The 15,000-nt window shown below is 46.2% G+C and overlaps 2 protein-coding genes across 2 annotated transcripts in view; both read right to left on the bottom strand.

The window, feature by feature from the left end:
- Positions 1–9,186, bottom strand: part of LOC118379456 (protein phosphatase 1 regulatory subunit 29) — a 267,189-nt gene extending 258,003 nt beyond the window's left edge. Inside the window, 1 exon segment of the mRNA XM_052519365.1 lies at positions 9,063–9,186. The gene's annotated coding sequence lies outside the window, so the exon portion shown is untranslated.
- Positions 9,187–14,489: 5,303 nt separating this feature from the next.
- Positions 14,490–15,000, bottom strand: part of LOC118382412 (adhesion G protein-coupled receptor E2-like) — a 17,131-nt gene continuing 16,620 nt past the window's right edge. Inside the window, exon 23 of the mRNA XM_052520009.1 lies at positions 14,490–15,000. This exon is cut by the window's right edge and continues 1,884 nt beyond it. The gene's annotated coding sequence lies outside the window, so the exon portion shown is untranslated.

Genomic DNA, 15,000 nt, shown 5'->3' with positions numbered 1-15,000 from the left:
CACACACACTGACATAAACACACACAAAGACACACTCACACAGATCACACAGATGCATGTATGATGTACACCCCTCCTGTCTCAGCCTCCAGTATTTATGCTGCAGTAGTTTATGTGTCGGGGGGCTAGGGTCAGTTTGTTATATCTGGAGTACTTCTCCTGTCCTATTCGGTGTCCTGTGTGAATCTAAGTGTGCGTTCTCTAATTCTCTCCTTCTCTCTTTCTTTCTCTCTCTCGGAGGACCTGAGCCCTAGGACCATGTCCCAGGACTACCTGACATGAGGACTCCTTGCTGTCCCCAGTCCACCTGGCCATGCTCCTGCTCCAGTTTCAACTGACCTGAGCCCTAGGACCGTGCCCCAGGACTACCTGACATGAAGGCTCCTTGCTGTCCCCAGTCCACCTGACTGTGCTGCTGCTCCAGTTTCAACTGTTCTGCCTTATTATTATTCGACCATGCTGGTCATTTATTAACATTTGAACATCTTGGTCATGTTCTGTTATAATCTCTACCCGGCACAGCCAGAAGAGGACTGGCCACCCCACATAGCCCGGTTCCTCTCTAGGTTTCTTCCTAGGTTTTGGCCTTTCTAGGGAGTTTTTCCTAGCCACTGTGCTTTTACACCTGCATTGTTTGCTGTTTGGGGTTTTAGGCTGGGTTTCTGTACAGCACTTTGAGATATCAGCTGATGTACGAAGGGCTATATAAATAAATTTGATTTGATTTTGATTTACACATGCACACAGTCACACACACACATAAACACACACACCACCTATTACTCAATCAGACCTCAATTACTGCAACCGACTGGGAATGTCACCGGCACACGCAATCACTACTCAGTGTGTGTAGGATGGGAATTAATTCACACACACAACACACACACTTTGAATCACCTCACGGTGCGTAGGTAGCAGTTCTCGACAACACCAGTAACACCTGTAATTATTGTCAGGTCATGTCACACTGCTGTCTAATTTGTATTATCGTTACTGTGATTGTTCTTAATAGAAATGTCAAAAAATATTTTTCCTAATTGCTCTGAGGGCCTTGATATAATGAAATATTTACATTCCATCTCTGAAATATATCTGTAATATAGGGACACAACTTTCACTGGGGATGGGGGGACATGTCCCCCCCACATTATGAAATTGTATTTTTGGCCTCCAAAGTTTTATCATTGGAATGTGATACAAAACGAGGCAACGGTGTGCTTTAGGACCATGCGGACACCTCCGAGCGGTTTGGCGTGTTTATCCGACTGGATAGAAAATTTAAGTAAAAAATAAATATTATGTACCCCCCACTTCTAAAACCAAAGTTTCTATAATATGTTGTCTGGCTTGACAGTAAACAACTGGCACCTATCATCAAGCAATTCTGTCGTTATATATTTACACTACCGTTCAAAAGTTTTGGGTCACTTAGAAATGTCCTTGTTTTTGATAGAAAAGCACATTTTTTGTCTATTAACTTCTTGGTGACAGGGGGCAGTATTTTCATGTCCGGATGAAATTCATGCCCAAATTAAACTGCCTGCTACTCGTCCCTGGAATATAAGATATGCATATTATTAGTAGATTTGGATAGAAAACACTCTGAAGTTTTTAAAACTGTTTGAATCATGTCTGTGAGTATAACAACTTATTTAGCAGGCGAAACCCCGATGACACACCATTCAGATATTTTTTTTTTAGGTCACTCTCTTTTCAATGAGTTTTCATTGGGAATCCAGATTTTTCCAAGGGACCTTCTTGCAGTTCCTATCGCTTCCACTGGATGTCAGCAGTCTTTAGAAATTGGTTGAGGTTATTCCTTTGTGTAATGAAGAAGTATGGCCATCTTGAACGAGGGTCACTTGAAATGTACTGTTGGATAGAGGCACGTGACCAGAAAGCATGCTACAGTTTGTTTTCTTCCTCTATTGAACACAGATCATCCCATCTTCAATTTGATCGATTATTTACATTAAAAAATACCTAACGTTGTATTACAAAAGTAGTTTGAAATGTTGTGGCAAAGTTTACTGGTAACTTTTGAGATATTTTGTAGTCACGATGAATACTTTCCGAATGCACTGTATGTGGTTATGTTAGCAGAGCCGTAGGGGACTCTATCCATGTGGTTATGTTAGCAGGGTCGTAGGGGACTATCTATGTGGCTATGTTAGCAGGGTCGTAGGGGACTCTATCTATGTGGCTATGTTAGCAGGGTCGTAGGGGACTCTATCCATGTGGTTATGTTAGCAGGGTCGTAGGAGACTATCTATGTGGCTATGTTAGCAGGGTCGTAGGGGACTCTATCTATGTGGCTATGTTAGCAGAGCTGTAGGGGCTCTATCTATGTGGTTATGTTAGCAGGGTCGTAGGGGACTCTATCTATGTGGCTATGTTAGCAGGGTCGTAGGAGACTATCTATGCGGTTATGTTAGCAGGGTCGTAGGGGACTCTATCTATATGGTTATGTTAGCAGGGTCGTAGGAGACTATCTATGTGGTTATGTTAGCAGGGTCGTAGGGGACTCTATCTCTGTGGCTATGTTCGCAGGGTCGTAGGAGACTCTATCTATATGGTTATGTTAGCAGAGTCGTAGGAGACTATCTATGTTGTTATGTTAGCAGAGCCGTAGGGGGCTCTATCTATGTGGTTATGTTAGCAGAGCCGTAGGGGACTCTATCTGTGTGGTTATGTTAGCAGAGCCGTAGGGGACTCTATATATGTGGTTATGTTAGCAGGGTCGTAGGGGACTCTATCTATGTGGTTATGTTAGCAGGGTCATAGGGGACTCTATATATGTGGTTATGTTAGCAGAGCCGTAGGGGACTCTATCTATGTGGTTATGTTAGCAGAGCCGTAGGGGACTCTATCTATGTGGTTATGTTAGCAGAGCCGTAGGGGACTCTATCTATGTGGTTATGTTAGCAGAGCCGTAGGGGACTCTATCTATGTGGTTATGTTAGCAGAGCCGTAGGGGACTCTATATATGTGGTTATGTTAGCAGAGCCGTAGGGGACTCTATATATGTGGTTATGTTAGCAGAGCCGTAGGGGACTCTATATATGTGGTTATGTTAGCAGGGTCGTAGGGGACTCTATATATGTGGTTATGTTAGCAGGGTCGTAGGGGACTCTATATATGTGGTTATGTTAGCAGGGTCGTAGGGGACTCTATATATGTGGTTATGTTAGCAGGGTCGTAGGAGACTATCTATGTTGTTATGTTAGCAGAGCCGTAGGGGACTCTATATATGTGGTTATGTTAGCAGAGCCGTAGGGGACTCTATATATGTGGTTATGTTAGCAGGGTCGTAGGGGACTATCTATGTTGTTATGTTAGCAGGGTCGTAGGGGACTCTATATATGTGGTTATGTTAGCAGGGTCGTAGGGGACTCTATCTATGTGGTTATGTTAGCAGGGTCGTAGGGGACTCTATATATGTGGTTATGTTAGCAGGGTCGTAGGGGACTCTATCTATGTGGTTATGTTAGCAGGGTCGTAGGGGACTCTATCTATGTGGTTATGTTAGCAGAGCCATAGGGGGCTCTATCTATGTGGTTATGTTAGCAGGGCCGTAGGGGCCTGTCTGGTTGCATTTTGGGGTCATAAAAAGCTAATGGGTTAACATTCAACACTGGCTGACTGGATGAAAAGCCAAAGCCTTCTGGCCTATGGTCCATTCACCAGAGTGGATGGGTCATATTCAGGGGCTGGAGCAGGGGGTAGCATAGGTAACACTGGGTTGACCCGGGCCTGGAGTGCTGCAAGGTTTAGTTCCAACCAGGCACCGCACCTGACGCTCCTGAAAACTCTGGAGGGCTGGATACTGTACAAGCACCATCACGCTAGCTAACGCACACAGATTAGCATCACTGTAGTGCTATTCACTCAACTGAACGACTTGATTAGTCTAGTGTTAGCTAGCTACATAGCTGTCTTTGTTTCCAAGATAATTGTGTAGTTTAGTGTGTGTAGCCTTGGAGTGATTATCTTAATTCACTGAGGTTCGCTAGCCAGCTATTTGTCGTCCTTAACGTAGGAGACTCTGCTAGCTAGCCAACAGCTAACAGCTAACAGCTAGCCAACGTCACCACACGTCTACTGATTCGAATTCAATCACCGGTCAGGTAGTATCACATTTTCATTTCATTTCATTACAGTACAACGGTTTGATTTGTTTGATCGTAGCTAGCTACATAGCTAGCTACATAGCCGTCTTTGTTTCAAAGATAATTGTGTAGTCTAGAGCGATTTCCTAGGTTAGCTAGCCAGCTATTGTCGTTCTTTTAACGCAACGTAACGTAAACAACACTGCTAGCTAGCCAGCTAGCCCCGAATAGTAGCACTGTAGAAACTATTACACTCAACGGAACGACTTGATTAGTGTAGTGTCAACAACGCAGCTACTGCCAGCTAGCCTACTTTAGCAGTACTGTATCATTTTAATCATTTTAGTCAATAAGATTCTTGCTACGTAAGCTTAACTTTCTGAACATTCGAGACGTGTAGTCCACTTGTCATTCCAATCTCCTTGCATTAGCGTAGCCTTTTCTGTAGCCTGTCAACTATGTGTCTGTCTATCCCTGTTCTCTCCTCTCTGCACAGACCATACAAACGCTCCACACCGCGTGGCGCGACCACCCTAATCTGGTGGTCCCAGCGCGTACGACCCACGTGGAGTTCCAGGTCTCCGGTAGCCTCTGGAACTGCCGATCTGCGGCCAACAAGGCAGAGTTCATCTCAGCCTATGCCTCCCTCCAGTCCCTTGACTTCTTGGCACTGACGGAAACATGGATCACCACAGATAACACTGCTACTCCTACTGCTCTCTCCTCGTCCGCCCACGTGTTCTCGCACACCCGAGAGCTTCTGGTCAGCGGGGTGGTGGCACCGGGATCCTCATCTCTCCCAAGTGGTCTTTCTCTCTTTCTCCCCTTACCCATCTGTCTATCGCCTCCTTTGAATTCCATGCTGTCACAGTTACCAGCCCTTTCAAGCTTAACATCCTTATCATTTATCGCCCTCCAGGTTCCCTCGGAGAGTTCATCAATGAGCTTGATGCCTTGATAAGCTCCTTTCCTGAGGACGGCTCACCTCTCACAGTTCTGGGCGACTTTAACCTCCCCACGTCTACCTTTGACTCATTCCTCTCTGCCTCCTTCTTTCCACTCCTCTCCTCTTTTGACCTCACCCTCTCACCTTCCCCCTACTCACAAGGCAGGCAATACGCTTGACCTCATCTTTACTAGATGCTGTTCTTCCACTAACCTCATTGCAACTCCCCTCCAAGTCTCCGACCACTACCTTGTATCCTTTTCCCTCTCGCTCTCATCCAACACTTCCCACACTGCCCCTACTCGGATGGTATCGCGCCGTCCCAACCTTCGCTCTCTCTCCCCCGCTACTCTCTCCTCTTCCATCCTATCATCTCTTCCCTCTGCTCAAACTTTCTCCAACCTATCTCCTGATTCTGCCTCCTCAACCCTCCTCTCCTCCCTTACTGCATCCTTTGACTCTCTATGTCCCCTATCCTCCAGGCCGGCTCGGTCCTCCCCTCCCGCTCCGTGGCTCGACGACTCATTGCGAGCTCACAGAACAGGGCTCCGGGCAGCCGAGCGGAAATGGAGGAAAACTCGCCTCCCTGCGGACCTGGCATCCTTTCACTCCCTCCTCTCTACATTTTCCTCCTCTGTCTCTGCTGCTAAAGCCACTTTCTACCATTCTAAATTCCAAGCATCTGCCTCTAACCCTAGGAAGCTCTTTGCCACCTTCTCCTCCCTCCTGAATCCCCCCCCCCTTCCTCCCTCTCTGCAGATGACTTCGTCAACCATTTTGAAAAGAAGGTCGACGACATCCGATCCTCGTTTGCTAAGTCAAACGACACCGCTGATTCTGCTCACACTGCCCTACCCTATGCTCTGACCTCTTTCTCCCCTCTCTCTCCAGATGAAATCTTGCGTCTTGTGACGGCCGGCCGCCCAACAACCTGCCCGCTTGACCCTATCCCCTCCTCTCTTCTCCAGACCATTTCCGGAGACCTTCTCCCTTACCTCACCTCGCTCATCAACTCATCCCTGACCGCTGGCTACGTCCCTCCCGTCTTCAAGAGAGCGAGAGTTGCACCCCTTCTGAAAAAACCTACACTCGATCCCTCCGATGTCAACAACTACAGACCAGTATCCCTTCTCTCTTTTCTCTCCAAAACTCTTGAGCGTGCCGTCCTTGGCCAGCTCTACCGCTATCTCTCTCAGAATGACCTTCTTGATCCAAATCAGTCAGGTTTCAAGACTAGTCATTCAACTGAGACTGCTCTTCTCTGTATCACGGAGGCGCTCCGCACTGCTAAAGCTAACTCTCTCTCCTCTGCTCTCATCCTTCTAGACCTATCGGCTGCCTTTGATACTGTGAACCATCAGATCCTCCTCTCCACCCTCTCCGAGTTGGGCATCTCCGGCGCGGCCCACGCTTGGATTGCGTCCTACCTGACAGGTCGTTCCTACCAGGTGGCGTGGCGAGAATCTGTCTCCTCACCACGCGCTCTCACCACTGGTGTCCCCCAGGGCTCTGTTCTAGGCCCTCTCTTATTCTCGCTATACACCAAGTCACTTGGCTCTGTCATAACCTCACATGGTCTCTCCTATCATTGCTATGCAGACGACACACAATTAATCTTCTCCTTTCCCCCTTCTGATGACCAGGTGGCGAATCGCATCTCTGCATGTCTGGCAGACATATCAGTGTGGATGACGGATCACCACCTCAAGCTGAACCTCAGCAAGACGGAGCTCCTCTTCCTCCCGGGGAAGGACTGCCCGTTCCATGATCTCGCCATCACGGTTGACAACTCCATTGTGTCCTCCTCCCAGAGCGGTAAGAACCTTGGCGTGATCCTGGACAACACCCTGACGTTCTCAACTAACATCAAGGCGGTGTTCCGTTCCTGTAGGTTCATGCTCTACAACATCCGCAGAGTACGACCCTGCCTCACACAGGAAGCGGCGCAGGTCCTAATCCAGGCACTTGTCATCTCCCGTCTTGATTACTGCAACTCGCTGTTGGCTGGGCTCCCTGCCTGTGCCATTAAACCCCTACAACTCATCCAGAACGCCGCAGCCCGTCTGGTGTTCAACCTTCCCAAGTTCTCTCACGTCACCCCGCTCCTCCGCTCTCTCCACTGGCTTCCAGTTGAAGCTCGCATCCGCTACAAGACCATGGTGCTTGCCTACGGAGCTGTGAGGGGAACGGCACCTCAGTACCTCCAGGCTCTGATCAGGCCCTACACCCAAACAAGGGCACTGCGTTCATCCACCTCTGGCCTGCTCGCCTCCCTACCACTGAGGAAGTACAGTTCCCGCTCAGCCCAGTCAAAACTGTTCGCTGCTCTGGCCCCCCAATGGTGGAACAAACTCCCTCACGACGCCAGGACAGCGGAGTCAATCAACACCTTCCGGAGACACCTGAAACCCCACCTCTTCAAGGAATACCTAGGATAGGGTAAGTAAGGGTAAGTAATCCTTCTCACCCCCTTCTCCCCCCCAAAAAAAATGTAGATGCAAGTGGCTGTTCCACTGGATGTCATAAGGTGTATGCACCAATTTGTAAGTCGCTCTGGATAAGAGCGTCTGCTAAATTACTTAAATGTAAATGTAAATGTTTTAACCTGCTATAGCCTTCCCTATCGTGATACCCGCTGAATCAGCATGATGCACTGTCCATGGTGCTGACAGACAGCACTAGCCTTTTTCAGCATGCAACTCTCTCTCATAAAGATCCCACTTGACACAGACATCAATTCAACTTCTATTCCATGTTAGTTCAACCTAATTTCACTGAAATGGTGGAAAGAACGTTGATTCAACCACTGTGTGCCTAATGGGATATTCTCACAGTGAAGACTAATAATATACCTAGTAAAATAGATATCATCTCATAAAGCTAACTTGAAGAAGTAACTGTAAAACAGACTAGATATACAGAAAGGAGAACTAGGCAGCCTAATGAAAACTCAGTGCAGTGATCATGATTCATCTGTATGTCTTTGATTATAACAAATCAGGGTTCTGCGTTCAGCTCACTACTCATGTGTGGGCGGGTGAATTGTTTTCACTGTCGGTCGGGAGTGTGATTGGTGTCTTAACTTCCAAATGCCAGACGGTGGAGAAGGGGACACCGTGGTTTGTCAACATCTGCTGATACATCGCTCTCGCCTCCACACTCACACGCGTCGCAGACACATTTTCAGTATTATTTCAAGAAGTACAACCAATGCTGTTCAGCCAATACTCTTATATACTTTCTCATATAATCCATATTATCCAACGTGCACACGCTTACTTGTGACAGTCTGTCAGCCTTGCGTTATGCAAAGAGAGAAAGAGAGAAGAGAGAGAGAGAGAGAGAGAGAGAGAGAGAGAGAGAGAGAGAGAGAGAGAGAGAGAGAGAGAGAGAGAGAGAAAGAAAGACAGAAAGAAATATATAACACAAACTTGTCTAGAGAACACATCACATGCAGAACGTCACAGTATTATCCCCGCGTGATTCCCCTCCTCCCTCCAAATCCCCCTCTCACATCTGTCCATCCGCGCGCCCAACCGTCGATCTATCGACCGACACCGTCTTTCTCATTCTTTTTCCCAAGCAGACTGAACACATATAATGTTTTGTATAGATATATCGCCGCACAAACATATCCAACAACTGTAACTCAAATAGGCAATATTTCCATTAGGCTATTGCGTCCTCCACGAATTATAGCCTACATCATCAAACTGAATTCCAACATTTAAAAAACTAACAACACAATCACCAACACAAAATCGGCTATTGAAAGCAGTAGGCTTTGCCTACAGAACCATGTCGTCTACTCGTGCTGCTGCGTCGATAGACAGACAACGCAAAGCTTATGTTTTCGCGCAGGTGGCTGCTCTGCAAGCAACAGCATTCGCCCGGTACCATCGATCCGTTTCCCTCTGAACTATTCATTACTATGCGACTACATGAGCATGCCATTTACAAAATAATTCACATTCGCTTGGAAGGTAAACAAATTATTACAGTACCTCCTCTGATTTCCGTTCCAAAATATTCTTCCAACGCTTGAAGCAAAGAGGCAGATTTTTTTATATTCTCTGCCAACGCCGTTGTTCAGCTGCACAGCGCGCGAGTGATGAGAGCGCGCGCGAGATAGAGAGAGCGACAGAGAGAGAGAGAGAGAGAGCGACAGAGAGAGAGAGAGGGAGAGAGAGAGAGAGAGAGAGACCTCTAATGTGAAGGTAATGCCACTCCTGCTTAGATGGAATTGTAATGAGCTCAGTGGAGGCTCCTTAGTGGAGGAAGGGGAGGACCATCATCCTCTGTTTGCAACTGTTGGACTAATGATTACAGCAAGGATAAGCTAGATGCTGTCAAGAGTGTGTAAGGCGGTATTGAATGTGCCACTGTCTGTCCATGTCCATCATAAACGGCACTGACCGCCACTGACTGGGCTATTTGCTACTAACATAACAACAACTAGACCTACTATAAATGAACAGTAGGCTAATGCCAATGAATATATCTTATTTGTCTGCAAATGTAATGTCTTAGACACATCTCACTTTGACACAATCAAACTAGTCATTCCTCAGAGTGGTTTTATGGGTTTTATCAGGTAAATCTGTTATTCCACTCACTCAGCAATGCAGAGAGCCCCTAGCACCTGGAGAGGAGGTGGGTGCATTGACTAATCCTCTGATGCCCTCACCCTAACTCAATCCCTTTCTGACTCACCCTACCTCACCCCTCAACAGCTGTTACATACTGTGTACAACCTCAGCCTTCAATACCCCCCACACCCCAATCAACCTCACCCTTCAATAGCTCTGTTACATACTGTATACAACCTCAGCCTTCAATACCCCCCACACCCCAATCAACCTCACCCTTCAATAGCTCTGTTACATACTGTATACAACCTCAGCCTTCAATACCCCCCACACCCCAACCAACCTCACCCCTCAATAGCTGTTACATACTGTATACAACCTCAGCCTTCAATACCCCCCACACCCCAATCAACCTCACCCCTCAATAGCTGTTACATACTGTATACAACCTCAGCCTTCAATACCCCCCACACCCCAACCAACCTCACCCCTCAATAGCTCTGTTACATACTGTATACAACCTCAGCCTTCAATACCCCCCACACCCCAATCAACCTCACCCTTCAATAGCTCTGTTACATACTGTATACAACCTCAGCCTTCAATACCCCCCACACCCCAATCAACCTCACCCTTCAATAGCTCTGTTACATACTGTATACAACCTCAACCTTCAATACCCCCACACCCCAATCAACCTCACCCCGCAATAGCTCTGTTACATACTGTGTACAACCTCAGCCTTCAATACCCCCCACACCCCAACCAACCTCACCCCTCAATACCCCCCCAACAATACTCCCCTCACCAACCAACCTCACCCCTTATCACCCCATCAATCTAGACATAGATAGAAAGAAAAGGGGTAGGAGACAGGAGTAGGAGAGAGAGAAAAGCCCTTATGAGTGTCTGTGTGTCGTCTTCTGTTGGACGGGTGTTGGACCAGACCAGTGGTGAGACAGGGAGTATGGAGCTGTGGCCAGAAACTGTCAGAGGATTATCCCACAGGAAAACATGGAACACGGAGGAAGCTGCATGTAATGGGAACTGTGTGTGTGTGTGTGTGTGTGTGTGTGTGTGTGTGAAAAAAGTGAATGAATTAATATATGGGAAGATGTACAGTATATTATCTCTTTAGGCTATGTGGGAAGATATGATATAAATAAGGGTAAAGAAGTGGGGATGATGAAACCAGTCTGGTTCACATGTATGAACATGCTCAAACTCAAATAGTACATCTCTCAAACTGTGTGTGTGTGTCTGTGTCTGTGCGTGTGCGTGTGTGTGTGCGTGTCTGTGCGTGTCTGTGTGTGTGCGTGTCTGTGCGTGTGTGTGTGTGTGTGTGTGTGTGTGTGTGTGTGTGTGTGTGTGTGTGTGTGTGTGTGTGTGTGTGTGTGTGTGTGTGTGTGTGTGTGTGTGTGTGTGTGTGTGTGTGTGTGTGTGTGTGTGCGTGTGCGTGTGTGTGTGTGTGTGTGCCAATGTCCTGGTGACTCAAGTATCGGGCTGAGTATGATAATACAAGGTAGAGAACTGAGAATGCTGCATAGATACGTGTATGGTACACCCCTGTCATGTGCAGACGTGCAGTTCTCCACATCCAGCACCTAAAGCATCATCGGGGAGCAGTAAGACGACTTGATTGTTAAGAGAATCATGTTCTCAATGTTCATAAACTGAACCTCAATTAAACTGCTCAGTCTGCAACCCAGAATTTGTAAGATTCTAGTTGAATGAAACAGACAGAGTCCCAGCCTACAATAGCCGGAATGTTTATTTACGAGAGCTATGAAAATCATACAATGCACATAGCCTTTTATACCTCACATTTGGTCATACCATATACCATACCCCTTATAAATGCCCCTCTTCTCTAACACTGTCAATGCTTTTTACAAGTCTACACCAACACATACGTTGCTTATCATATCCTGCAACATGTTACATAATCTACTGCAAGCCTAACGGTTTCTCCCCTTCCTGGGTGGGGAGACCTTCTTCCCTGTTATTAGTTTCACAGTGGTCACACGTTGTCTGCCACAGTTCCTTGTCTGGGGCGGCAGGGTAGCCTAGTGGTTAGAGCGTTGGACTAATAACCGGAAGGTTGCAAGTTCAAATCCCTGAGCTGACAAGGTACAAATCTGTTGTTCTGCCCCTGAACAAGGCATTTAACCCACTGTCATTGAAAATAAGTATTTGTTCTTAACTGACTTGCCTAGTTAAATAAAGGTTAAAAAAAACAGTTCCTCTTTTTCTATGCACAATTTTAGTCTTATGATTCAAATACATCTCACTCCATTATCCAGTGACAGGGTGGAATACTGTTAGTTATTGCCTTATTAACATTCATTTTAAAGTATAAATCATTTAGTCATTATCTTACCTTAAACATACCATAACATTGATAGATTACAAACTATAAACTGATTCATCATAATTATGTCCCTAGACCAGAGACAGAGTTGGGGCAACAGGATCTCTTCCTGGGTCTTTTTGGTTCCAACCTTCAGGGCATGTGTTGAGAAAGAGAGCAACTCCGTTTGGGCTGATCTGTGACCCACTAGCACCTCCCTCGGTAAGAGGGGAATGATGCAACCTCACTTACACACCAGGATACTTTATTGACACACACACACACACACACACACACACACACACACACACACACACACACACACACACACACACACACACACACACACAGACAAAATGTACATGCAAAGGTTGGTTGAATGGTAGTGGTTGTGAAACAGACGAAACAGAGGTAATGAATCCCCTGTACAGAACGCTATAACTGATAGCACAAGTAGACCAACAAGGATATTATCAAGAGAAGGATGAAAATGTACTCTGAACAAAAATATAAATACAACATGCAACAATTTCAAAGATTTTACTGAGTTACAAATCAGTCAATTGAAATAAATGTATTAGGCCTTAATCTATGGATTTGTCATGCAGAATACAGATATGCATCTGATGGTCACAGATACCGTAACCCTAGTCTAAACTGTGTCTAAGCAAGGGGAGAGGATCATATCAAAGATCATTTAGCTATTTGATTTCGAATTTAACCCCTTAAGGTATCAAAAATATATATACAAAAATGATTGGATGAAACATTGAATTTGGCAAAATATCTCCTTATTTTCCATAAACAAATTGAACTGGTACCAGGGACCTTCAGAAGAGTGTTGTGAGGCTTGTGTCCTAGAGAAAAATGGACAACACCGGTATGTTTGTGAGAGTCTCAGCTGTCCACAGAGTGGTTATATTAGTGTGTAGCCCAAACCATTTTGACACTATAGACAGAAGTTGGCAGAAGAGGCTGTTCCGACGTCAGACCATTCTTGTGAGGTTTGTGGGCTTCCTTGAGCAAAATGGAGAACACCAGTGTGTTCTTTCAATAGAGTGGTCATAATCATTTGTAGGCAATTCGAACTTTACAGACATTTTTGCGAGAAGACCGATTTTCAGGATGCCTCATGCTCTGACAAACCCCGCTCCAGCTCTGCCACCTTTCACCACAGATGTGGGAGGGATATTGGCAGATGCGGTGGATTGCCTCATGCTCTGACAAACCCCGCTCCAGCTCTGCCACCTTTCACCACAGATGCAGGAGGGATATTGGCGGATGTGGTGGATTGCCTCATGCTCTGACAAACCCCGCTCCAGCTCTGCCACCTTTCACCACAGATGTGGGAGGGATATTGGCAGATGCGGTGGATTGCCTCATGCTCTGACAAACCCCGCTCCAGCTCTGCCACCTTTCACCACAGATGCAGGAGGGGGATATTGGCAGATGCGATGGATTGAGCACTTGCAGAAAAACTGATATCTCTAGCTTAAACAAACAGATTTTGATGGGGATTGTTTTATTATGTTAATTTGATTTCTGGAAATTGTAGGCTAAGAGTTAAAAAAAAGGTAGGAGCGTGGATCAGAAAACCAGTCAGTATCTGGTGTGACCACCATTTGCCTGATGCAGAGTGACACATCTCCTTTGAGTATATTTGATCAGATTGTTCCATATGGCCTATGGAATGTTGTCCCACACATCTTTAATGTCTGTTCGAAGTTGTTGGATATTGGAACACGCTGTCGTGCACGTCCATTCAGAGCATCCCAAACATTCTCAATGGGTGACATGTCTGGTGAGTATGCAGGCCGTGGAAGCACTGGGACATTTTCAGCTTGCAGGAGTTGTGTACAGATCCTTGCGTCATGGGGCCGTGTATTATCATGCTGAAACATGAGGTGATGGCGGTGGATGAATGGCACAACAATGGGCTTCAGTGAGGACGACGAGCAAGCAGGTGAGATTCCCAGAGACGATTTCTGACAGTTTGTGCAGAAAATCTTCAGTTGTGCAAACGCACAGTTTCATCAGCTGTCCGGGTGGCTGGTCTCAGATGATCCCACAGGTGAAGTGGGGCTCCTGAGCTGGTGTGGTTACACGTGGTCTGCATTTGTGAGGACAGTTGGACGTACTGCCAAATTCTCTAAAATGACGTTTATGGTAGATAAATGAACATTCAATTATTTGGCAACAGTGCTGGTGGACATTCCTGTAGTCAGCAAGCCAATTGCACCCTCCCTCAAAAGTTGAGACATCTGTGGCATTGTGTTGTGTGACTGCACATTTTAAAGTGGCCTTTTATTGTCCCCAGCACAAGGTGCACCTGTGTAATGGTCATGCTGTTTAATCAGCTTTTTGATATGGCCCACCTGTCAGGTAGATGGATTATCTTGGCAAAGGAGAAATGCTCAGTAACAGGTATGTAAACAAATTTGTGCAAAACATTTGAGAGAAATAAGATTTTTGTGCGAATGGAACATTTCTGGAAACTTTTATTTCATTTCATGAAACATGAGACCAACACTTTATATTATATTTTTGTTCAGTATATATGCTACCTGACATATTACAATACAGCTATAGACAAAGACATTATACAACAATAGTAACAACTACGAAGAACAATATACAAATATCGCACAACTCACTCTGCACGCACACCATCCCACAAGCTCAGAGATATGAGTCCAGCAGTTGTTGTGCAGGACAGAGATGAGCTTGCTGCTCTCTCTGTGACTGCTTGAAGTAGACCGAGGGGGAGGCATGAGTTTGTGATCTGGGACCCAAGCTGACTGCCTGTGATGACCCCACAGTGTCATAAGGCCCCTGGCAACCATGACCCCTAGCAACAAATCGTTGGCCAGGGTCCAAGGAGTGAAAGGCCAGTTTATTATGACCCCCCTGCCCTGCTTTGTTCCAGTGGGGGAGGGTAGCCTACTACAGAAGTTAGAAAGAGTGGGCTGTGAGAGAGCTGTGATGTGGTGTGCTAAGAGTCAC

The sequence above is a fragment of the Oncorhynchus keta genome, chromosome 5, assembly GCF_023373465.1.
Source record: "Oncorhynchus keta strain PuntledgeMale-10-30-2019 chromosome 5, Oket_V2, whole genome shotgun sequence".
Taxonomy (NCBI): Eukaryota; Metazoa; Chordata; class Actinopteri; order Salmoniformes; family Salmonidae; genus Oncorhynchus; species Oncorhynchus keta.
Note: the sequence above shows the minus strand (reverse complement) of the source record. Positions and strands in the feature narration are given on the sequence as shown.